The sequence below is a fragment of the Cetorhinus maximus genome, chromosome X (genome assembly GCF_964194155.1).
Source record: "Cetorhinus maximus chromosome X, sCetMax3.hap1.1, whole genome shotgun sequence".
NCBI lineage: Eukaryota > Metazoa > Chordata > Chondrichthyes > Lamniformes > Cetorhinidae > Cetorhinus > Cetorhinus maximus.
This window is the reverse complement of record NC_135917.1, coordinates 16,975,195-17,000,116: the sequence shown is the minus strand read 5'-3', so window position 1 is coordinate 17,000,116 and position 24,922 is coordinate 16,975,195. Positions and strand designations below refer to the sequence as shown.

General features: G+C 42.6%; 1 protein-coding gene across 6 annotated transcripts in view; it reads left to right on the top strand.

Annotated features, from left to right (window-relative positions):
• r3hdm2 (R3H domain containing 2) overlaps positions 1 to 24,922 on the top strand; it is a 294,265-nt gene that overhangs the window by 10,026 nt on the left and 259,317 nt on the right. The window lies entirely within an intron of this gene.

Genomic DNA, 24,922 nt, shown 5'->3' with positions numbered 1-24,922 from the left:
ACTTGCTTAGCAATAACCTGCTCACTGACGCCCAGTTTGGGTTCTGCCAGGGCCACTCAGCTCCTGACCTCATTACAGCCTTGGTTCAAACATGGACAAAAGAGCTGAGCTCCCAAGGTGAGGTGAGAGTGACTGCCCTTGACACCAAGGCAGTATTTCACCTAGTGTGGCATCAAGGAGCCCTAGCAAAACCTGAGTCAATGGGAATCAGGGGAAATAGTCTCTGCTGGTTGGAGTCATACCTAGCACAAAGGAAGATGGTTGTGGTTGTTGGAGGTCAGTCATCTTAGCTCCAGGACATCACTGCAGGAGTTCCTCAGGGTAGTGTCCTCAGTCCAACCATCTTCAGCTGCTTCGTCAATGACCTTCCTTCCATCATAAGGTCAGAAGTGGGGATGTTCGCTGATGATTGCACAATGTTCAACACCATTCAGGGCACCTCATACTGAAGCAGTCCATGTCCAAATGCAGCAAGACCTGGACAATATCCAGACTTGGGTTGACAAGTGGCAAGTAACATTCACACCGCACAAGTGCCAGGCAATGATCATCTCCAACAAGAGAGAATCTAGCCATTGCCCCTTCACATTCAATGGCATTACCATTGCTGAATCCCCTGCTATCAACATTCTGGGAATTTCCATTTACCAGAAACTAAACTGCACTAGCCATATAAATACTGTAGCTACAAGAGCAGGTCAGAAGCTGAGAATTCTGTAGTGAGTAACTCATCTCCTGACTCCCCAAAGCTGGTCCACTATCTACAAGGCACTAGTCAGGAGTGTGATGGAATGCTCTCCATTTGCCTGGATGAGTGCAGCTCCCACAACACTCAGGAAGCTTGACATCATCCAGGACAAAGCTTGATTGGCACCCCATCCACAAACATTCACTTCCTCCACCACCGATGCATAGTAGCAGCAGTGTGTACCATCTACAAGATGCATTGCAGCAACTCACCAAGGCTTCTTAGGCAGCACCTTCCAAACCCACGATCACTACCACCTGGAAGGATAAGGGCAGCAGATAGATGGGAACACCACCACCTGGAAGTTCCCCTCCAAGCCATTCACCACCCTGACTGGGAAATATATCGCCGTTCCTTCACTGTCACTGGGTCAAAATCCTGGAACTCCCTCCCTAACAGCACTGTGGGTGTACCTACACCACATGGACTGCAGCGGTTCAAGAAGGCAGCTCACCACCACCTTCTCAAGGGCAACTAGGGATGGGCAATAAATGCTGTTCTAGCCAGTGCCACCCACATCCCATGAATGAATAATAAAATAAATAAAAGGCATGCTGAATGTCATCTTTGTTCTTTTTATGATCAAGGCTGGCTCATTGTTTGGATTGGATGCTATATCCGTTGTGCTGCGAATTTAATTTAGGAAGGGACTGTGCCAATTTGACGGGTTGTTCACATACAAGTTGTTTGGAAAATTGTCAGAATTAAGGCCTGTAAGGAATTCTCACTCTGACATCTTGTCTGTGCTGAAATTGGGGAACCTAGGCAAGATGTATTCATAGCCTTCATTCTTCGCAGGGCAATGAGTCCAGATAGCTATACATGAAGTTCATAGAAACAACTGACTCTGCTGTGTACAGAGCAGACTAAAACTGTTTAAAGATGTTATTGACTTCTGTAGTCGCCTTCATAAATAAAGCCACCCTGATGTAGCAGTTTGCTGCTTGCACAAAGCATATGCAAGTAACTTGTCTAATTTATGATCATGTTTACAGAACCAAATATTGATGAATTTGCTGATGTGTGCAGCCTGTTCAGTCAGTCTGGTGTCTAATTTGTCTCTAGTCTACATGAGCTTCACTGACATATGGAATGTTATGTTTCTTGTAAACTGTCTCAGATTAGCCATGAGATTTTTCAAATGTTTCTGGATGCCAGAGCTTCCTGAGAATGTACGTGATGCTGTCACCTCCAAGATTTGATGTCTCCCAAAATCAAATTGGGAATTTGCTTGAGGGTGTAACTAGTTTCAAAGAAATGATATGGACAAAAAGATTTGACGGCGAAGAAAGCTGTGCCAATAATTCATTTTTTCAGTAAGACCAGATATAAACAAACAAAGTATATTAGAATATGATCAAACAGCACAAATGCTGTCAATAACATAGCCAATCAAACAGTGTTCATGGACTGAACATGGTAATTTGGACTAGACTTGCTAGTTCACTTCCAGTGTGCATAATAGCTTCCTTAACCATCTGATACAATATCTTTCTTCTCTCAACATTCCCTTCCAACTTCGTGGCAAGTTGCAGGTTACAGGAACAAAGTCACAATCCCATTAACTGAAGTTTACCACTTAGTGTGCAGTGAACAGAAATAATGTTCCTCAGGAATAAGAATTATTCTTGTACTGTTGGCTTTTGCCTCAGAAGTCATAGGATGTCCACAGTATGTGCTAATACCTGCAGTAAGTGGAAAAATCTCTCACTGTCAGACCATATACAGGGTAGTTCAGGCTTTCTTTAACTGTCTTCCGATGGTTATTGTACAGAACACACTTACCTCCCAGAGTTCCCGCTCACTACCATGATGTGGAAAATACAGTTAAGCTGAGCAAACTGAGCAACATAGATCTGCTGCCCACATATAGCTTTCACTACCAATAAAGGTCCGCTTCTTCGAAAGACTCTTTCTCACCCCTCCCTGTCCCACAAAGAATTCTTGTTGTGCACTGTGTCGCAGGTGTTAATCTGAGGTGTCCACTGTTAGATTGTGATTTTTGCTTCCTCGTAAAGGCAAACTTGCATATAATATAAATTCATGTGTCTGGGACATTTGGCCAAACAGTTTGTGTTTGACAAGGATCTGTTTACTGTCGATGATGTTACATGGCAGATTGACCTCCTTTGAGCAACATAGACCACTCAAGGCAGTGTGTGTGTGTTCTTTATACATGGGTATAAAGGAGATTGTTTTAAGAGTGAACAAGAAGTTGGATTTAAAATACAATTGTCTAACGAAGTCCAGATGAAAATATATTATGATGCAAGATTGAGCTTCAGTCTTTTGCACCTTCCTTATTTAATATTTGTGGGGTGGACCAGTGAGCCAGTTACTTAGAATTTATTCAAGTAGAAATTTATTTTTCTATGATGATTTGAAGAAAAGGAGGCAGGCTTCTGCTTCTGTGAAATGAACATCAGTTAAAAACAATGTGTAGAGCTTGGATTTGGTTACGATGGGTGAATGTGTCAAATTAAGTGGTAACTTATCCAGGAAAGGTCTGATAATTATGGCATGGCAATGAGCCTACTAGATAGACAGACTGTTACTAGACCAGTCCACAATCCCTCTCACAGTCTACCGTTGCCTCTATTTGATCTTTGAAGAGAGGCAGCAGTTCATGCCTTGGACTCAAGGGGCATATAGGTACACACCATTAGGCAAGATCCATGGCTTTTGGCACTTTGCTTTGCAACCACCCTTTGATGGTTAGTTTATTTTTGGTGGACAGGTGAGGGTTGCTGTAAGCTTTTATAATGTGTGGCAGAACTTGGAGACTATTTGAGGAATGGCTCTGAAGAGCAGGACCCCTTCCAAGAATCCAAGAGCACTGGATTTCAGAGTGCTGAAACAATTTCTCAAATGAGAAAAATTCAAGATGTTCACACTGCCTTAGGCTATTCCCTGGTCTACCCAGGGAAGTGGCTAGTATTCACTGACCTAAAAGATGGCTACTTCCATTTGTTATACTGCAGCATTCTTGACATTTCCTCCAGTTTAAAGCTGTCAGTTACTTTGGCCTTTCCTCAATACCTAGTGTTTTGTTAGGTGCCTGTCAGTGATCACAACCCTATCACTATGCATCTTCCTGTTTATGTAAGCCGAAAATCTGTGTCAATTCTGTTGCCATGCCGTGTGGCAGATACATTGCACAGTTCTGAAGCTGGGCTTTACATAATCAGTAAAGCTCTCTTTTTTTTATTGATTTTTGTTTTGTCCTGTCATAAATTCTCATGTTTTGTCCGGATGTTGGTTAGGTGAAAATTGACTTTTCACCCTTATTTACCTCGCAACCCCTCCCTGAAAATTTCTGTTCTACCTATAATTGGATCCAACAATGTGTGCATATTGCATCTGTGACATCAGCAAACATTGCTTGCTGCACATGTACTGCTGACATCCCGATAAAATACATTTGTATCTGTGCAGCCAATTTCCTGCACAAAACAAACCGAGACTTTGCATTTAGTAGTTTAATGAAGGGCATCTGGACATTTCAAATTTAAGTTCTGTATACAGTTTGTGGGTAGAGCTAATATGAGAAAAGAACTGGTTAACTTATAAGAAGCCCAGTCAGTCCATGATTGGTCTCAAATATCCACATGTTTTCGCAACTTGTTTTCGCAACTTGCCTTCGTGACCTTTGGGTGCACAAATCCATAGTGGTCACCCTGAATTTTCCTGCTTTAGGTTGAAAATTGTGCATATGTTCTCCTGGTATAAAATAAGCCACAATTTAAAGATCCATGATTTGAGCTACCTGTACTTTGTGCAGTAATTTAAAGTATGGTGTGATGATGCTTTACATGTAATCTATGTCTTTAGGTTTCAGTGTGAGAATACACTTTCCAGAAATTTTATAAGTACCATTGAGTCCTATTAAAAACAGTATCTGTGTTGTCATTTAGCTTAATCGTGCCATTTTTCAGTCCCTTGCCAGTTTTCTTGAGTTTCAGCAGTGCTCTAAATAAAAACTGATTTATGCTGATTTTCTTTAATTAAACTGAGGATTTTTGGGGTGCACTTTTTCCCTCCAAGTTTTGAAGCTAGAAATAAACCCTGGAAAAGACTTGAGAAAACGACAGCTTTTAAATTGGCAATAGAAAAGTACTTTTATAGTTCATTGCGAAATGTTTCTGTTGTTCTGCATTATGGTTATGTTGTGGTTATGATACTGAGCTAGGAAACCATTTGCCTGCACAACTAATCCAAAGATGCAAGTTCAGTCATGCCATTGCAGTTTGAGTATTTGAATTTGAACTCAGGTTTAAACATTTGCAAATAAAAAGCTGGTATCAGTAAAAGTGACAGTGAAACTGTTGGGTTTACTAATGTCCTTGTAGGTAAGGAAGCTAGCCATCTGTAGGTAATCACAAGAACAGTATCCTGCAGTAGACTTCCATATGGCAGGTGACAGTGGTAACGGATGGGGTGTTAGGATGGATTATCTACCTTTAAGGGCACAGGGTAGAGTGGTCTGCTTGGAATTGAGGATAGCACTGGGATATTTCCAGAAATAGTATTTCTGGAAATAGTATTGGAAAACTTGGCAGCTGGATAATTAATGCAGTACTCCACTGTCGACCATCAGGAGGCACTCCTTCATGGTTTATTTTTCAAGGTGAAATCAAGCTGACCTGCCAGTTAGTAATTGCGTAATAATACATTCAGTTGAACACACTATAGGTTATAAACCCAAAAGAGATCATCTGTTGGGAGGTGATTCAGGGAATGCTTAGAACTTGGGAGTGTCTGGATGTTGATCTGTCCATCTTCCCTTGTATTTTCTGTTCAAAGGCAGCAAGTGGCTTTGTCAGCCTGGAAGCAAGTTGGTCCCTATTTGTCTCTGAATGCACAAGTTTCTGCATGTGTTTTCTGTTTCTTCTAGTCTCATGCATTCTACCTTTGTGTGCTGTTCCAGTGCCTGTTTTGTTAACTCTGCAAACTGGTTTTTTGACATCTTGGCAATAAGCGTGCTGCTCTCTACCCAATGTTCACGTGTGCCTTTTCCCAGGAGAGGTTACAGGATGAACATCAGAAGCAGGAACTCCAGCTGCTTTCTCTCCCTTTGACTCATCTATTCAAGCTAAGGATACCGAGGCCGGTTGTAATCGTCTCATCCCATGTTGGCTGAGGTGTAATTACAATTTCCCTCATCGTTCCTATTTCTGAAACACAGCTGAACATATTTTTTGTATATGTGATGTGACTAGATGACACCAGTGGTTTTATTTACAAAGCACATGAAACCTCTAATATTGTTAAAAGGCTTCTGCACTCATTAGCATCTGCTGTTAACATCAATACCTTCAGAGGTTTGGCTGTAAATCTGAGCTTGTGAAAACTGGCTGCATTAGTCACAATTCTTACAGCTTTTCAAATGCTGCATGGTATTTATGCTGTTCTCATCCTGGCTCTGTAACCTCCTCCAGCTCTACAAGTCTCAGATCTCTCCGCTTCTCCAATTCAGGCCTCTTGTACATCTCTGATTGATTTTCATTGTTCTTCCATTGCTGATGTGTCTTCAGCTTCCCATGCCCTAGACTCTCCAATTCCCTCTCTAAATCTCTCTGCCTTGCCACCTCTCTCCCCTCCTTAAAACCTACCTCTTTGACTAAGATTTTAGTCACCTCTCCTATTATCTCCTTAGGCGATTTGTTGTTTTACTGTATTAAAAGCTGTATGTAAATGCAAGCTGTCATTGTTTCTTGCCCTGGTTGCAATGTTTGATTGTGGACAATTGCATGTACATGTTTGTGCCTATCTAGAGCTTGATCTCATTGTGATAACCTCACTCTCATATCAGTCATTCTGCTTGATCCAGGGTCCAGGGAGGAGGATCTGAGTTTTTTTAAAGAAACCATTGTAGAAAAAGAGAGAAGTTGAAATGAAGTGAAGCTCCTTTGAACAAAGACTGTAGAAGAAGACATTAAGCGCTTGAGGCGGTAGTTCTCTTTGAAAGGTTGTGCCCAATAAAAAACAGGAAATGCTGGATATATTCATCAGGTCAGGCAGCATCTATGGAGAAATTAACATTTCAGCTCAATGACCTTTCATCGCAATTAGTTCATCCACATGAAACATTAACTCAGTTTCTCTCTCCACAGATGCTGCCTGGCCTGATGAGTTTATCCAGCACTTTCTGTTTTATTTCAGATTTCCAGCATTTTACTTTTGTATTAATGTACCCAATAATACACAAACTGCCAAATGGCTTGTGTAGTACTCAACAGTCCTGTGTACAATATTTTTTTTACAATATTTATTGTCATCCAAATACAGTTGAAATCTGATTAAGACAAAGGGTTTGTAAAGAAATATACATGGGTTGGACTTGTATAAATTGCAATTAAAAGCAGTTGGCTTGTCTTTGTGCACTGTCAACAATTGACGTAACCACTTATTTTAACTAAAATATGTAGAGAAGAGATTAAATGAACCTCTATTTAGCAGGAAGATATCTTGCAAATTCCTGATTAGGGAAACGTGACTTCTGTACATTGTTCTCCCCATTTTACTTTTATAGGTGAGTGACAGCTGTGTTGGGCTGTCCTGTGGGATGTGGACACCTAGTTGTTGTATCAGTGGAAATATGTGGATTAATTCTTCATTTACTTTTCTGAAAGCAGCTCGCTTAATTGGGACACCCATTTGTGTGTCCACACTTTGAGGGGAGGGAGAGGTAAAAATGTCATCGACTGCACCTCTGTGATACAAAATGTGCTGCTGTCTGCTTGGGTTGGAAGTGCCTGGGATGTGATTTGGCACATTTTTGATTCGATGCTTGGATTGAGTAAAGTATGTTTATTTGTAATCTACTCCTACCATTGGGTACTCGAGACTGATTTTGCATCAAATTAATGTCTGTTTGAAAAGATTGTACTCCATAAACATGCAGTGAAAGAGCACTTTACATTTTATCAGAGTACTAATCTCCTATTTTGACAATGAAATGCTTGCTAAGCATATCATCAAGTTTTAAGCATTCAGGGGGGCTTGTCACGACATTGGGGGAAATTTTCAAGCAATCTTTGAACCTTAGTGAAGGAGAACTCCCAGTTATGCATTTCGTGACCTGAATGCAGCTAATTAAACACTTCTGAAATGTAGTAATTGTTGCAATATAGGAAACATGGTAGAGCACAGTAATGTCCCAGGAGCAGCACTGACCACATCATCTGTCTGAGTGATGTCGGTTAAAGGATAAATACTGGGGAGCCCTCCCCTGCCCTTCTAAAAAAGATCTACATCTACCCAAGAGGGCAGGTGGGACCTCACTTTAACATCTCATCTGAAAGATGGCACCTCCAACAGTGCAGCACTCGAGTACTGCACTGAAATGCCAGGTCCAGGCTTAAGCCTCTGGAGTGGGACTTGAACCTACAACTTTCTGACTCCAAGGTAAGAGTGTCACCCACAGAGTTACAGCCGTGTCTTGTAACTTGTATTTTATATAGCACCCTCCAGCAGCCCCAGGATGTCCTAAAGCACTCTGCAACAGATGAATTGCTTTTTGTTATTTCAGGAAAGTTGACAGTTATTTTGAGCACAGCAATTGAAAGAATCACTTGGGTTATTTGTGTATTTGGCGATTCTGGTTGAAGTTGGAATGTCGTTGTAGACATCAGGAGAACTTCCTGCTCTTCTTAAAATTGTGCCATTGGATCTTTTATGTCCAGCTGAGCAGCCAGGTGGGGCCATAGATTCATGTCTTATCTGAAAGATAGCACCCCTGATAAAACAACATTTCCTCAATACTGCTCTGATGGGTCAGCCGAGTTTATACTCAAGTCTGCGGTGGGCGTGAATCCACAGCTTTTTGACGTGGAGGCGAGAGATTTACCAACTGACACTTCAGCCTGGATTAGCCTGCTCGAGTCACTTTTTGATACCTGGTTTACATAAGATGTTAGGACAGGTGACCAAAAGTTTTGTCAAAGAGGTGCATCTTAAGAGGGAAGATGGGTAGAGAGATGGAGAGGTCTAGGGAGAGAGAATTCCAGAGTTTAGGGCCCAGGCAGCTGGATGTGGCTGCCAGTGGTGGAGTTATTAAAATAAAGATGTGCAAAATTCTGGAATCGCTGGGTCAAAATCCTGGAACTCCCTCCCTAACAGCACTGTGGGTGTACCTACACCGCATGGACTGCAGCGGTTCAAGAAGGCAGCTCACCACCACCTTCTCAAGGGGTAATTAGGGATGGGCAATAAATGCTGGCCCTGCCAGCGACGCCCACATCCCATGAATGAGTTTTTTAAAAAAAGGCCACAGTAAGAGCAGCACAGATTTTAGAGGATTGTAGGACTGGAGCAGGTTTTAGAGGTAGCAGTGATTTCCTCACTGCAATGGATTTAGTACAGTGCACTTTTTGCAATTCACATGTTTTACTGAAAATATAATTAACCTAGAATTCTACTGATAACCTGTTTGATAAGGTGGCCAGACAGTGTGTCCTTCCCTCTACTGAAATGGTGCAAGATACTTTACAGTGATATCCATATCTGGCTAAATCTTTACTTTCTTTAGGAAGCTGTTCATTTCAGTAATAATGAAGTTCATTCAAGGGTATTATAGGTAGCCGTGACTGTGGTTAATATCATAGTTCAGAATTTTCACCCTAGGAACAGAATCTTGCTGTTTTATTCTCTGCTTCATTTGAGTCAGCAGAGGCAAGGCCTGACAGTTAGTCCAGACCCAGGTAAATGACTTACAACATTTCAAGTCTTCTGACTGCTGGAAAAAGATCATAGCATTAGACCACTTCATAGATACTCAAGTTCTGGATTATTAAGAAGTGATATTTAAGAACAAAATTGCATAGGGAAAAGGGTACAATAATTGAGAGAGCACTGGAATTAGTCCACATGCATTTAACTTACCTGCTTCACAAGGCAGCCTTTTAATTTTCTTGGCATGTGGTAGTTCCTTTGAATGGTTCAATCAGCTTTCACTTTTGTTGGTGCACAGTTCAGTCTTTCAAGTTGGCGTTATGTGTAGATGAGATGAGCTGCACATTCTCATGGAGTTTTGTGCTTTTTTTCCCCCAGAACTAGGAATTTGTTTTGTGAAGCTACTTTGATACCAAACATTTTCTGAAGCAGTAAAGCAAGCCAAATGTTAAACCTTTGCATCTTTCGTAGAGCATGGAATAATGGCTTGTATCTTGTGGTTTCCCCATCATGCCTCGTTTGTTTTGACCCTTTGTTAGTGATCAGAAATTGCATTTTCAACTGACAGAATGTTGCATTAATTAACATTTTTAGCCATCAAATGGAATTTTCTTTGGTGGGTAATTTGTGGACTACAAGCCAGGCCATGTTTCTCTAGTGTAGTGGTTACCACATTCGCCGAACAGACGAAGGGTCCCCGGTCCGAAGCTGGACAGAAATCCGATTACCCGATTCTCACAGATGAAATGTTTTTGGCCTATTCTTTATACTTGATGAAAAGAGCAGTCTCCATTTTAAGCCCTGGATAAATGAACCCTCTTAAAGCTAAAGACAGAAATCCCTGTTTTTGTCATGGATATCAATAGACATCTTAGTACTGATAGCAGGTAGTGTCCTTATTAACTGTCCAGCCACTGTGATAGTGTCTCAGGTAAATACCCGCTTGTGCTAGCCATTGGCTTTTGTGGGGCCACTAAAAAACAATTGTAAGTAAAGAAAATAAAGAAGTTGCATTTATATAGCACCTTTTATATCTTCAGGACATCCCAAAATGTTTCACTATTCATTAAATACCTTTGAAGTGAAGTGTTAATGTAGACAAAAGCCCCAGCCACTTGTGCACAGCAAGCTCTCTCAAACAGCAATGAGATAAATGACCAGTTAATCTGATTTTAGTACAGATGGTTGAGCGAAGAAGGTCGACTGAGGTGCTGGGAGAACTCCTGGCTGTTCTCTGAATAGTGCCATGAGGCATTTTATGTCCACCTGAGCAGTTAGACAGGGCTTCAGTTTAACATTTAAGAGCATAAGAAATAGGAGCAGAAATAGGCCACATGGGTCTTCTAGTCTGCTCCACCATTCAGTAAGATCAAGGCTGATCTTCCACTTCAGCTTCCCCCATCCCACACTGTCCCCATATCCCTTGATTCTCTTAAAATCCAAAAATATGTTGATTTCTGTCTTGAATATGCTGAATGACTGAGTATCCACAACCCTCTGGAGTAGAGAATTTCCAAGATTTACAACCCTTTGAGTGAGGAAATTTCTCCTCACCCCGCTATTAAATGGCCGATCCTTTATTCTGAGTCTGTGACCCTGTGGCACCAAGGAAGCATCCTCTCCGCATCTAACTTGTCAAGCCCTTTATGAATTTTACATGTTTCAATGAATCATCTCTCATTCTTCCAAACTCCAGGGGACATAGGCCTAGTCTACTTGATCTTCCATCATAGGATAATCCTCTCATCCCAGTAAGTAGCATGACAGAGTACCGCTTTGACAGAGTACCTCCCTAACTTGGAATTTGGTGAGTGAGGGAATTCAGTACAGCAAGGGAAATGGTGTTATTCTGGTCCTTTACAGAATAAGGAGGAGTAATCTGAGCAAGGGAGCGGGAGACCTGAGAGCTGAAGTCTAGAGGCATTAATTAGGCAAACAGCTAGGTAATTGGTTGTTGAGTTTTAAGGTTTTTTTTTTGTTCTCTAAACTAGAGCAGTGGGTAAAACTATGACCAATACTGTATTCAATTTATAGCTCAAAAACTTATATTGCTTGATATAACTACAAATAATTGAATAAAGACTTCAATTAGATGAGTCTGAGATATGGCGGAGAGGGTTGTATATCTAGATTTGTGGACGGCAAGACCCTCCTGAACAAACACATCTGTGGGTGATATCTCCATCTCGAATCTCTCCAGCTCAGAGTCATTGAGCTGGAGTGTGAGTTGGAGAGACTCTGGCACATAAGGGAGGGGGAGGAGTTTCTGGGCAGATGTATCCAGAATACAGTCACAGCCCAGGGGAAAATACAGGTTCAGGAAAGGGAGGATGTGACTGACAGGGAGCCGGTAGCGGGAATTCAGGAGAGGTTAAGAAGAAGGTCCCACAGACACTGGTCCTGCCCACTAGGTAGGATGTATTCACTACCTGTGGGGACAAGGAGAAAGACCATAGGGAGAACAATCACAATGCAGACCAACGCATTGTGGCTCAGAAGGATGTCGGTGGGTACGGTGCGGTAAGTGGGGTGGAGGTGAGGGGAGAGAGAGTAGAATAGAAATGTGATAGTAATAGGAGACTCTATAATCAGGATAGATAGCGTCCTCTGCAGCCAAGAATGAGAATCCCGAAGGTTGTGTTGCCTACATGGTGCCAGGGTGAAGGATATCTCAAGGTGGCTGTAGAGGAACATGAAAAAGGAGGGGGTAAATTCAGTTGTCATGGTCCACGTTGGAACAAACGACATAGATAGGAACAGGGAGAAGGTCCTGCTGAAAGAATATCAGGAGTTTGGCTCTAAATTAAATAGCAGGACCTCAAGGGTAATAACCCCCGAATTACTGCCCTGAATTGGCATAGGAGCAGAAAGATCAGCAGAATTAACATGTGGCTAAAAGGCTGGTGTGAGAAAGAGGGATTCCTTTCCATGGGACGCTGACACCAGTTCTGGGACAGGAAGGAGCTGTACCAATGGGATGGGTGGCACCTGAACAGGGATGGGACCCGTGTCCTAGCGGGAAGGGTAAATAGGGAGGTGGCAAAGGCTTTAAAGTAGGAAAGGGGGACGGGGAGGGATCTATAAAAACAAAAGCAGCTTAAATGTAAACAATACAGGCAGGAGAACATAGGAAAGAATAAAGTAAGGGAATAAATACAGTTATAGAATGGGAATCTAAAGAGATGGCTAAACATAAAGTTTGAGGAAATCCTATTGAAACGAGTTAAAATATCTGTCCAGCAATGCAGTGTCCGTAATAAAACAGGGAAACTGGAGGCAATTATGCGTTGGGAGGAACCAGACATCGTAAAGATTACTGAGACGTGGCTGTAGAAAAATCAGGATTGGGAATTAAACATTGCATAGTATAATATATTTAGAAAAGCTACAGGGGGGAAAGGGGGAGGTGGAGTAGCTGTACTTATTAGGAATGATATAATGGCAGGGGAAAAAAGGGACACAGCTATCAGCAAGTCAAAAACAGAATCCATATAGATAGAAATAAAAGATAATAAAGGATCAATCACTCTGATCGGTGTCGTCTACAGAAATATGGAGGCAAATTATGGAACTGAGTAAAAAAACAGAATAATAATCATGGGGAATTTCAACTACCCTGATGTTAATTGGACAGAAGACGTAGGTCAAGGGGAGAAGAGAATGGAGTTCCTACAATGTGTACAGAACTCCTTTCCAACCCAATATGTTAAAAGCCCAACAAGGGAAGATTCACTGTTAGATCTGGTAATGGGGAATGAACTAGAGCAGGTAAGAGAAGTAAAAGTAGGGGAGCATCTAGGCAATGGTGACCTTAATATAATACACTTTAAGACGAGGATGGAGAAGGACATTAAATAAGATGAAAACCTAGTTAATAGATTGGAGAACAGCTAATTTTGAGGGACAGAGAATAGAACTTGGGAAAATAAAATGGACAACAATATTGTCAAACAATGATGTAGAACAACAATGGGAAACATTTCAAACAGTGTTCAACAGAGTGCAGGGAAAATATATTCCACTGAAAGGAAAGAACAAGCTAAACACTGCTGGGATTCCATGGATGAACAAAGACATGAGGGAACAACTGAGGATTAGGAAAGAGGCAGAGGAGTGCATGATAAGGGATAATATGGGAGATTAGGAAAGAACTTAAAAAAAAAAAATGCAATTAGGAAGGCAAAGAGGAACTCTGAAATTAGATTATGAAGGAACATAAAACAAATCGTAAAATATTTTACAGGCACATCAATAAAAAAAAGAGGTTGTGATGGGAATAGAACCATTAAAGGATAGACAGGATGATTGAGAGATGCAAAATAGTTATTTAACATCCTTTATGTAATTTATCTGGATTTTCAAAAGGCTTTCGATAACGTACACTATAATAGACAAATGGATAAGGTCAGAGAATGTGGAGCCGGGACAAGTGGAGAATGGATTGCTAGCTGGCTTCAAGACAGAAGGGGTAGATTATTGAGAGAGGTTGAAGGTGGGAAGTGGTGTTCCACAAGGATCAGCGGCGGGTTCATTGCTGTTCACAACTTACATTAATGATTTGGAATCAAAAACACAATCTCTAAATTTGCAGATGACACCAAATTGGGTGGGAGTGTAGTCAATGCTGAGGAGGACTGCAACAAATTACAGGAGGACATTAACCTCAAAGAATGGGCAAAATGATCTTTAACATATATATGGTAATATATTTTGGTAGGAAGAATAGGGAGGTCACTTATGACTTGGAAGGTACGAGTCTGGGTGGGGTAGAGGAACAAAGGGATCTCAGAGTACAAATACAGCAATCACTAAAAATTGTGACACAGGTTAAGAAGGCCATAAAACCTAGTGCTTGCTTTGTTTTGATTTGTAGAGGGATGTGATGACTGTCATTTTAAGACCAGTTCGACTGAGTAGGGGTTGTTATGACACAGCAGTTGGTAAAGGCTGAGTTGTTTAAATCCCAGAGGGAAACTTGAACAACTGTCATAACCTATATTTTCAGTTGTTATGTTTGAGATATAGTTCTGAATTCAGGAATAAAACCACCAAGCCTCAAGGTTTTTTTTATATGAAACTAAATTAAACATTTATTAATTTAACAACAAATTAAACACATACACTTGTCTACAAATTACTAAAATAATAACTTTTAAACAAATCCCCAAATTAATGACTCCCAGGTAAATCTCCACCAAGGCAACAATAACCCGTAGACTTAAAACAGACACCAGGCAAAGCACATTTGTCCTTACAAATTCAAAACAAGGTTCTTTTCAGTTTGGTTTCTTTGCAGACACAGCTGTATGCTTACAGGCTGGTTCGATCTTTAATGCCTCTGACCTGTACACACTCAATACCTAGCTTTTCCTTTGAATGTAAATTTACCATTGTATTACTAGGTTTTTAAATTTTACCCTTCCTTTCATCCCACTAACTTTATGAGTAATATAAACACATTGCTTGGCGTCTCCCAGCTAGGTGCAAGATTTTACCCATTCTTTTGAATGGTTTATTTAAAAATGCAAATTGCACTTTACCTTTTAACTAACTTACGTTTACCTAATTAACATCTTAAACTACTGTATATCAAAGCACTCAGACTAGCTGGCTTTAATCTAATTAAGACACACAGACACCACTACAATTCCAATTTAAAAATAATTTCAAATAACATTATAGACATTAATATCTCTTCATGACAGGGTCACATGATTTTTTTCAACCAATGTGTGGCTAGTGCGGGGGAATAAATGCTAGGGTGAGGTTTCTTAGGGAATGGAGTATGAGGAGTTGGCTGGATACAAGCAGCCACAGAAGCTCTTGTGTAAATAAAGTTTGTTTTGTTTGACTAAGAAGCCTCCCAGAGCGACGAGGAAAAACTATCCTGGCACTGTCTCCTGCCTACATCTGTGAGTATTGTGTTTAATTGATGACTGTGAATAGGAAATTATATGACTCACCGAGATGCCTCTTTTTGGCCAGGTAGACTCATTCAACTCCTCTGCAGAGGAATGGGGTCAATACGTCCAGCGCCTTGGATTCTACGTTCAGGCGAATGAAATAATGGACATGGGGAAGTATAAGAAGATCCTCCCGAGCGTTTGTGGAAGCCAGACTGATCCACAGCCTTACCGCTCCAAGCGCACCTTACTCCAAATCATTGTGAATTAGTGGATCTCCTTAAGGGTCCTTTCCAACCGAAACCTTTAGTCATAATGCTACGTTTTAAGTTTAATTCATGAGTGAGTGCCCTGGGGGAATCGATCGTGACGTACATTGCGAAACTCAAACAATTATCAGAGCATTGCAATTTTGGTACGACCCTGGGAGATATGGTGCGGGTTTGATTAGCCTGTGATGTGTGTAATGCCATATGCCATCAGTTGTTAGCGGAAGTTGATATTGATTTCAAACGTGCGATGGAGATTAAGCTTGCTATGGAACGCACTGAGGCAGAGGCATTGGAGATGCAAGGCACCAATTAGGGCTGGAAACAGCAGCCAGCCGTGGCACCAAATCGGCCGATGTCCACTGGAAAAAGGGAAGCAGTTCCAGTAAACTACAGAACTAAAAGATAACGCGGAAGCAGTCAGGCAGTGATTCCTAAGGTCCAATGTCATCGGTGTGGGAGTAACCACACTCCTGAATCTTGTTGATTTAAGGAGGCTGAGTGCCATTATTGTGGGGGAAGAAAGGAAACCCGAAGAGACAATGCAGGGTGAGGTCCAGGCAGCCGAATAGCCAATCCAACAAGATGTTACAAGTACACAGTATGGAAGACCTTGGTACCAGTAAGTCTGATATTTACTCTCTTTTCAACCTCAGGGAGACCCAATCATCGTAATACTCTGTGTAAATGGGAAGCTTCTAAATATGGAAGTAGATACAGGTGCATCAGTCACTGTGATGGGTGAGCACACGTTCCAGTGTTTGAGAGGGGTGCCCAGCCCTTAAATTTAGAGGGCACTTCAGCCAAGCTGAAAACATACACCGGAGAAGAAGTACAGGTGAGAGGTACCACCGCTGTACCTTAAGCTATGGACAGCAGTCTGCCCAAATACCTTTCGTGGTAGTAATGGGTGAAGGGCCAAGCCTTCTGGGCCGTGACTGGCTCAAGAAAATAATGTTAAATTGGGCTGACATTTTCCAGGTGTGGACAGGGGGATTGTCAGAATTGTTAAGAAAATGTGTGTCTTCCGGAACTAGTTGGCAAAATTAAGGTGTCTCAATCCAAAATCTGCGTGAATCTGGAAGCCAGTCCATGATTTTTTTCAGAGCTAGACCTATGCCCTGTGTGAGAAAGTGGAGGCTGAACTAAAGAGGTTAGAAGAATGAGGTATTATCCAGCCAGCTCAGTTTACAGAATGGCTTGAAGCCCGACAAGACTCATCAGCATTTGCGGTGATTACAAATAAACCATCAATCAGGCCACAAAGCTGGACAAATCTCCTCTTCCATGAATTGAAAAACTGGCTGGGAACCAGTCATATACCAAGCTGGACATCAGTCACACCTACCAACAGCTTGAGCTGGATGATGTTTCCCGAGGATATGTCACGATAAACACCTACAAAGGGCTTTTTCAGTACATGCGCCTACCTTTTGGTGTCTTGTTGGCATGTGCAATATTCCAGTGCACAATGGAGGGCCTCCTACAGGGGTTGCCACAGGTTGTGGTATACCTCAATGATGTACTCATCACTGGGACCACGGAGGCCAAACATCTGGCGAATTTAGAAGAGGTGTTAAAAAGATTTCAAGAGGCTGGAGTTTGTCTCAAGAAAGAAAAGTGTACTTTTCAAGCCAGGGAAGTGACTTACCTGGGACACAGGATCAATACTCAAGGGCTACCCCTTTGTCGAGGAGAAAGTCAGGGTCATAGGAGCAGCGCCTTCCCCCACTAATGTGTTTGAACTTTAATCGTTTCTAGGAATAGTCAGTTATTATGGGCAGTTTTTGCCAAATCTATTCACTGTGCTGGCCCCCTTACATGTCCTGCTAAAGAAGCCCCACCACTGGTCTTAGGGAGTTCCTCAGGAAACGGCTTTCAACAAGGTGAAGCAATTGCTGCAGTCTTTAAGCCTACTTGTACACTTCAACCCATCGAAGGAACTGATCCTGATGTGTGACGCCGCTCCGTATGGCGTTGGGAAAGTGTTGTCCCACGGAATGGCTGACGGCTCAGAAAGACCGATAGGATATGTGTCAAGAACACTATCAGTAGCTGAATGAGGCTATTCACAAATCGAAAAAGAGGGCTGATCAATAGTTTTCAGCGTCAAAATGTTCCATCAATATCTACATGGGAGACACTTCACTATTGTTTCAGACCTCAAGCTGCTGTTGGGTCTTTTTAAGGAGAACAAGGTTATTCCGCCAATAACCTCTGTGAGGATTGCGAGGTGCGCATTGATCCTGGCTGCATATGAATAGGCCTTCAAACACTGACCAGCATACATATTGTGAGTGAAGACGCCCTGAGTCACCTGCCCTGGAGAGAAAGTATTATATGTAAAACAAAAATAAAAATACCTGGAAAAACTCAGCAGGTCTGGCAGCATCTGCGGAGAGGAGCACAGTTAACGTTTCGAGTCCGTATGACTCTTCAACAGAACTAAGGAAAAATAGAAAAGAGGTGAAATATAAGCTGGTTTAAGGAGGGGTGGGACAGGTAGAGCTGGATAGAGGGCCAGTGATAGGTGGAGATAGCCAAAAGATGTCACAGACAAAAGGCCAAAGAGGTGTTGAAGGTGGTGATATCATCTAAGGAATGTGTTAATGATGTACACCTATTCCTCAGTCTTGGCCTTAAACTTTTTGGATATGCCACCAGCCTGTGCGAAACAAATCAAAACCTGGACCAGTCGGGATCCAGTTATCCGGAGTGTGAGATAAAACCCTTATGGGATGGGGAAATGAGGCAGTTTCAGAGGACATGAAACCCGACTCCATCCGTAAACATGAACTTAATTGTCAAGACGGTATTGTGCTGTGGGGAGTGCGAGTGGTTGTTCCTGTGCTGGGCAGGCAGCTACACCCGATGGAACTACACAGTGGCCACCCTGGTATCTGGAAAATGCTAGCCAGGAGTTATGTATGGTGGCCTGGAATTGACACTAATACTGAAAACCTGGTAAGACATTGCCAACAGTGCCAGTTGCAGCAAGAGCTGCCAGCCACAGCTTGGGAATGGCTTGAGCAGCCATGGTTCCGCATCCATGTCGATTTATGTGGGACCATTTATGAGTACGATGTTTCTCCTTGTAATTGATGCACACTCTAAGTGGATAGAAATTTTTGAGTTGAAGACACTGACATTGATGGCGACCATCGAAAAGCTGTGGCACTGTTTTGCAACTCATGATTTGCCTGAAGTAATCGTGTCTGATAATGGGGCAGTGTTCATGGGTACGGAGTTTCAAAACTTCACCACACTCAATGGTATAAAACACATAAAGACAGCGCCCTATCACCCAGCACTGAACAGCTTAGCCAAGAGAGCCATACAAACTTTTAAACCTGGCATGAAAAACCAATAGGGTGGATCTTAAACAACCAGAGTCTCACCTTTTCTGTTGAGTTACCGTGCCACCCCACACGCAACGACGGGTCTTCCTCCTGCTGAACTGTTAGTCAAACGTTGTCTTAGGACCAGGTTAAATCTTGTGTTTCTGAATTTGCAGGGGAGGGTAGAGTCGAGTCAGTGCAACCAGAAGACAAGTCATGATTCTCACAGTTGAGCTAGAAAGTTTGCGACTAATGAAAATGTGTACGTGAAAAACTTTGGTTGCGGCCCTACGTAACCATGGGGTCTATTGTGTAATTGAAGTCCAGGCTAACGACATATGTAATTATTCCTATAATTCAGAAAGTTCTTGGTTCAATTGTATAAAGCAATTATTAACTGAAAAGATGTGCACCAGAGTTAAGGGGGGAGGATTGTGATGACTGTCACTTTAAGATCAGTTGGATTGATTAGGGGTCACGTGATTTGTTCAGCCAACGTGTAGCTAGTGTGAGGGAATAAATTCTCGGGGAGGAGTTTTCTAGGAAATGGCAGTATGAAGGGCTGGCTGGATACAAACAGCCACAGAAGCTCTGGTGTAAATAAAGTTCATTCTGTTTGACTAAGAAGCCTCCTGGAGTGACAGGGACAGAATTAAAAAGTAGGGAAATTTTGTGAAACTTGCATTGAACCTTGGTTAGACCACACTTAGAGTACAGTAAGTCCTCATTTAAAGTTGTGGCTGTGTTCCTGAAAATCACAACTTTAAGTGAAGCGACAAAGTGAATCATAGGTTCCCAGAGGAATCAATGTTAAAGCTGGAGTTCACTCCTTTGGTTCTTCTAGACAAGAAGTGTCCAATGTACAGATTGAAATAGTGTACCATACATGTGCAGCATTGTGCATTCCTAGCTGAAATAATTGCAAACTAAAATAAATCACTAAATAGAAAAAAATACAATATACAATTTAGATCTTTTTTAAAAAAACATTAGCGCATCTCTTCTCACCTCAGCACACAGTACTTTTAGATTGACCAGGCTCCACCTAGCGGTAGAAATTGGTCAGTGCAGTTAGCTGCCTGTACTGACCACCTACTGCCACTAGATGGAGGCCAGGACATAGTGCGAGGTGAGGAGCAGCAGTCCGGAGCGAATGAGGAACAGGCACTGAGGTCTCGGGTAAGAACAGAGGCTGGGAGGCAAGCGGGGGGGGTTGGACAAGGGCGGGCCCTTTGCAAGGCCGGGAGAGCCAAGGGGAGGGGGTTGAGAGGGAAACGGGGCAGAGGCAAGGGGAGGCGGGGTAGTCGGGGGGGGTGTTGGGGAGAGGGAAGGGGGCGGGAGTCAGAAAGGCGTGGGGGGGGGGGGGAAGGGTTGGTGGGAGATCGGAGAAGAAGAGTTGGTAAGGCCAGGAGAGGGAGGAAGAGGGGGTGAGGGTGAATGTGCTGTGAGAAAAATCATGAGTGAGCAGGTCACAGAACAGGAAGTCTGTGGCAAACAATGTTGAAGTGAAACTGACAACGTTAAACAGATATACTGACACTACTTTATTACTTTATTAACAACGTTAAGCTGAAACAATGTTAAGTGAGAACTTAAGAGTACTGTGTGCTGTTCTGGTCACCATATTATAAAAGTTAATAGAGGCACTGGAGAGGATGCAGAGATTTACAAGGATGATCCCAGAAATGCATGGCTGTAAATATCAGGAAAGGATTGACAGGCTGGGTCTCTTCTCTCTTGAAAACAGAAGGCTGAAGGGGTGGCCTAATAGAGGTCTTTAAAATTCTGAAAGGTTTTGATTGAGTGGATACAGAGAGAATGTTTCCTCTTGTGGGGAAGAGCAGAACTAGAGGCCATCAATATAAGATAGTCACCAAGAAACCCAATAGGGAATTCAGAAGAAACCTCTTTACCCAGACAGTGGTGAGAATGTGGAACTCACTACCACAGGGAGTGGCTGAAGTGAATAGTGTAGATGCATTTAAGGGGAAACAGGACAAACAGATGAGGGAGAAGGGAAGAGAGGGTTACAATGAGAGATCTGGAGTGGGAGGAGGCTCGAGTGGAGGATAAATACTGATGTGGGCTGGTTGAGCCGAATAGCAAGTTTCTGTGCTGGAAATCCTATGGAATCCTCCCTTGGGTAAGGAGACTGATGCTATACAAGGTGCTCCAGGTATGATCTCGCCAAGGCCCTATGCAATTGCAGTAAGACTTTGCTCTTTTATATTCTTATGACTTCTGCTACACAGCATCCCTCAGTGCTGCACCGGAACATCAACTTAGATTCTTTGCTCATGTCCTGGAGGATATTACATGTTTGTGTTTTATTTTCTTTGACACCAAGAACCTAATTAAACTTCTGAGAAGACATCAGTTTTGTCTGTCCGAAAGAAAGACTTCCAGTTTTCAGGAAAGGTGCCATATAAATGTATGTCTCAAAATGCTTTGCAGTCATTGAGGTATTGTGAAGTGTAGTCACTGTTGTAATTTAGGAAGTACAGCAGCCAATTTGTGCACAGCAAGCTCCCAGAGACAGGAATGTGATAATGATCAGACCATCTGTTTCTGTCATATGGATTAAGGGGTTAATATTGGCCAGGACACCGGGGATAACTCCACTACTCTTTCTCAAAGTAGTGCCACAGGATCTTTTACGTGAATCCAAGAGAACAGATGGGATCTTGGTTTAATGTCTCATCCGAAAGGGAGCATCTCTCTGCAGTGTGGCACTCCATCAGTACTGTGCTGGTACTGCACACAACTGACCAATGTCCACATTTGCTCTGATTTCCAACTCTGAGTTGAATTCACTTGTGCTTACTGACTGTTGTGTCTCAGAAGCAAGCGTTTTTCCAGTTCACTTTTGCTTTGGAATGGCACAATTAATAACATAGCAAGCTGTTGTCAAAAATATCGCCAATTGTGAATTTTTAAAAATGAATCCACATTTGTGATGAAACAGTGACTCTCTGGGAACAACTTCAACATGTGATTATTCTCCTGCAGCAGAATAGACAAGTGATCATTGCTGACCTTGAAACTAGAGAGATTGATTAACTATATTATCGCCCACTTCTCTCTGACCTCTGATGCTAACTGATTTTCAAAGTTCTAACTGTTTTGGATTGTGCCAAAATTGGGAGAGCTGTCTTACAGACTAGTCAAGCAATAGCCTGACATTGTAAGGTTTGATTCCGTGAGGATGACTATGTCCCAGACACCATCACCATCCCTGGGTATGTCCTGTCCCACTGGCAGGACAGACCCAGCAGAGGAGGCAGCACAGTGGTATACAGTCAGGAGGGAGTTGCCCTGGGAGTCCTCAGCATCGACTCTGGACCCCATGACAACATGACATCAGGTCAAACATGGGCAAGGAAACCTCCTGCTGATTACCACGTACCCCCCTCCCTCAGATGATGAATCAGTGCTCTTCCATGTTGAACACCACTTGGAGGAAGCACTGAGGGTGGCAAGGCCACAGAATGTACTCTGGATGGGGACTTCAATGTCCATCACCAAGAGTGGCTCGATAGCGCCACTACTGACCGAGCTGGCTGAGTCCTAAAGGACATAGCTGCTGGACTGGGTCTGCGGCAGGAGGTGAGGGAACCAACAAGAGGGAAAAAACATACTTGAACTCATCCTCACCAACCTGCCTGCCACAGATGCATCTGTCCATGACAGTATCGGTAGGAGTGACCACCGCATAGTCATTCTGGAGATGAAGTCCCACTTTCACAGTGAGGATACCCTCCATCGTGTTGTTTGGCACTACCACCGTGCTAAATGGGATAAATTTCGAACAGATCTAGCCACTCAGAACTGGGCATCCATGAGGTGCTGTGGGCCATCAGCAGCAGCAGAATTGTACTTGAACACAATCTGTAACCTTATGGCCCGGCATATCCCCCACTCTACGATTACCATCAAGCCAGGGGATCAACCCTGGTTCAATGAAGAGTGCAGGAGGGCATGCCAGGAGCAACACCAGGCATACCTAAAAATGAGGTGTCAACCTGGTGAAGCTACAACACAGGCTCCACAAATATCTCCATCCTCAATGATGGGGGAGCCCAGTACATCAGTGCAAAAGATAAGGCTGAAGCATTTGTAGCCATCTTCAGCCAGAAGTGCCAAGTGGATGATCGATCTCGTCCCCCTTTGGAAGTCGCTGGAATCACAGATGCCAGTCTTCAGCCAATTCGATTCACTCCACGTGTTATCAAGAAAGGACTGAAGGTACTGGATACTGCAAAGTCTGGGCCCTGACAATATTCCAGCTATAGTACTGAAGACTTGTGCTCCAGAACTTGCTACGCCCCTAGCCAAGCTGTTCCAGTACAGCTACAACACTGGCATCTACCTGGCTATGTGGAAAATTGCCCAGGTATGTCCTGTACACAAAAAGCAGGACAAATCCAACCCAGCCAATTACTGTCTTGATCATCAGTAAAGTGATGGAAGGGGTCATCAACAGTGCTATCAAGTGGCATTTGCTTACCAACATACGAATGAGGAGCAGGAGTAGGCCACTTGGCCCCTCGAGCCTGTTCTGCCATTCAATAAGATCATGGCTGATCTGATTGTAACCTCAACCCCACATTCCTGTTTAACCTTCCCCCCCCCCCCCCCCCCCAACCTCCGATAACCTTTCACCTCCTTGTTAATCAAGAATCTATCTAACTCTGCCTTAAAAATATTCAAAGACTGTGCTTCCATCGCCTTTTGAGGAAGAGAGTTCCAAAGACACTCAAACCTCAGAGAAAAACATTTCTCCTCATCTCTGTCTTAAATGGGCGATCCCTTATTTTTAAACAGTGACCCCCTAGTTCTAGATTCTCCCACAAGAGGAAACACTCTCTCCACACCTGCCCTGTCAAGACCCCTCAGGATCTTAAAGGTTTCAATTATTTCTAAACAAGCTTAATCTGTCCAGCGTTTCCTCATAAGACTACCCACCCATTCCTGGTATTAGTCTAGTAAACCTTCGCTGAACTGCTTCTAACGCATTTACATCCTTCCTTAAATAAGGAGACCAGTATTGTACACAGTACTCCAGATGTGGTCTCACTAGTCCCTGTACAACTGAAGCATAACCTCCCTACTTTTGTATTCAATTCCCTTCACAATAAATGATAACATTCTATTAGCTTTCCTAATTACCTGCTGTACCTGCAGACTAACCTTTTGTGATTCATGCACTAGGACACCCAGATCCCTCTGAATCTCAGAGCTCTGCAATCTCTCACCATTTAGATAATAAACATTTTTATTCTTCCTGCCAAAATGAACAGTTTCACATTTTCCCACATTATAATCCATTTGCCAGATCTTTGCCCACTCACTTACCCTATCCATGTCACTTTGTAGCCTCATTACATCCTCTTCACAATTTACTTTCCTATCTACCTTTGTGTCATCAACAAATTTAGCAACTACTCCTTGGTCCCTTCAGCCAAGTCACTTATATAAATTGTAAGGCGTTGAGGCCCCAGCACTGATCCCTTTCCACACCACTTGTTACATCCTGACAACCAGAAAAAGACCCATTTATGCCAACTCTCTGTTTCCTGTTAGCGAGCCAATCTTCTATCCATGCCAATATGTTACCCCCTACACCATGAGCTTTTATTTTCTGCAATAACCTTTGATGTGGTACTTTATCAAATGCCTTCTGGAAATCTCAGTACAGTGCATTCACCGGTTCCCCTTTATCCACAGCACATGTGACCCCTTCAAAGAACTTCTTATAAACTGGTTAAACATGATTTCCCTTTTACAAAACCATGTTGACTCTGCCTGATTGCCTTGAATTTTTCTCAGTGCCCTGCTAAAACATCTTTAATAATAGCTTCTAACATTTTCCCTATGACAGATGTTAAGCTAACTGGCCTATTGTTTCCTGCTTTCTGTGTCTCCCTTTTTGAATAAAGGAGTTATGTTTGCTATTTTCCAATCTAAAGGAACCTTGCCTGAATCTAGTGA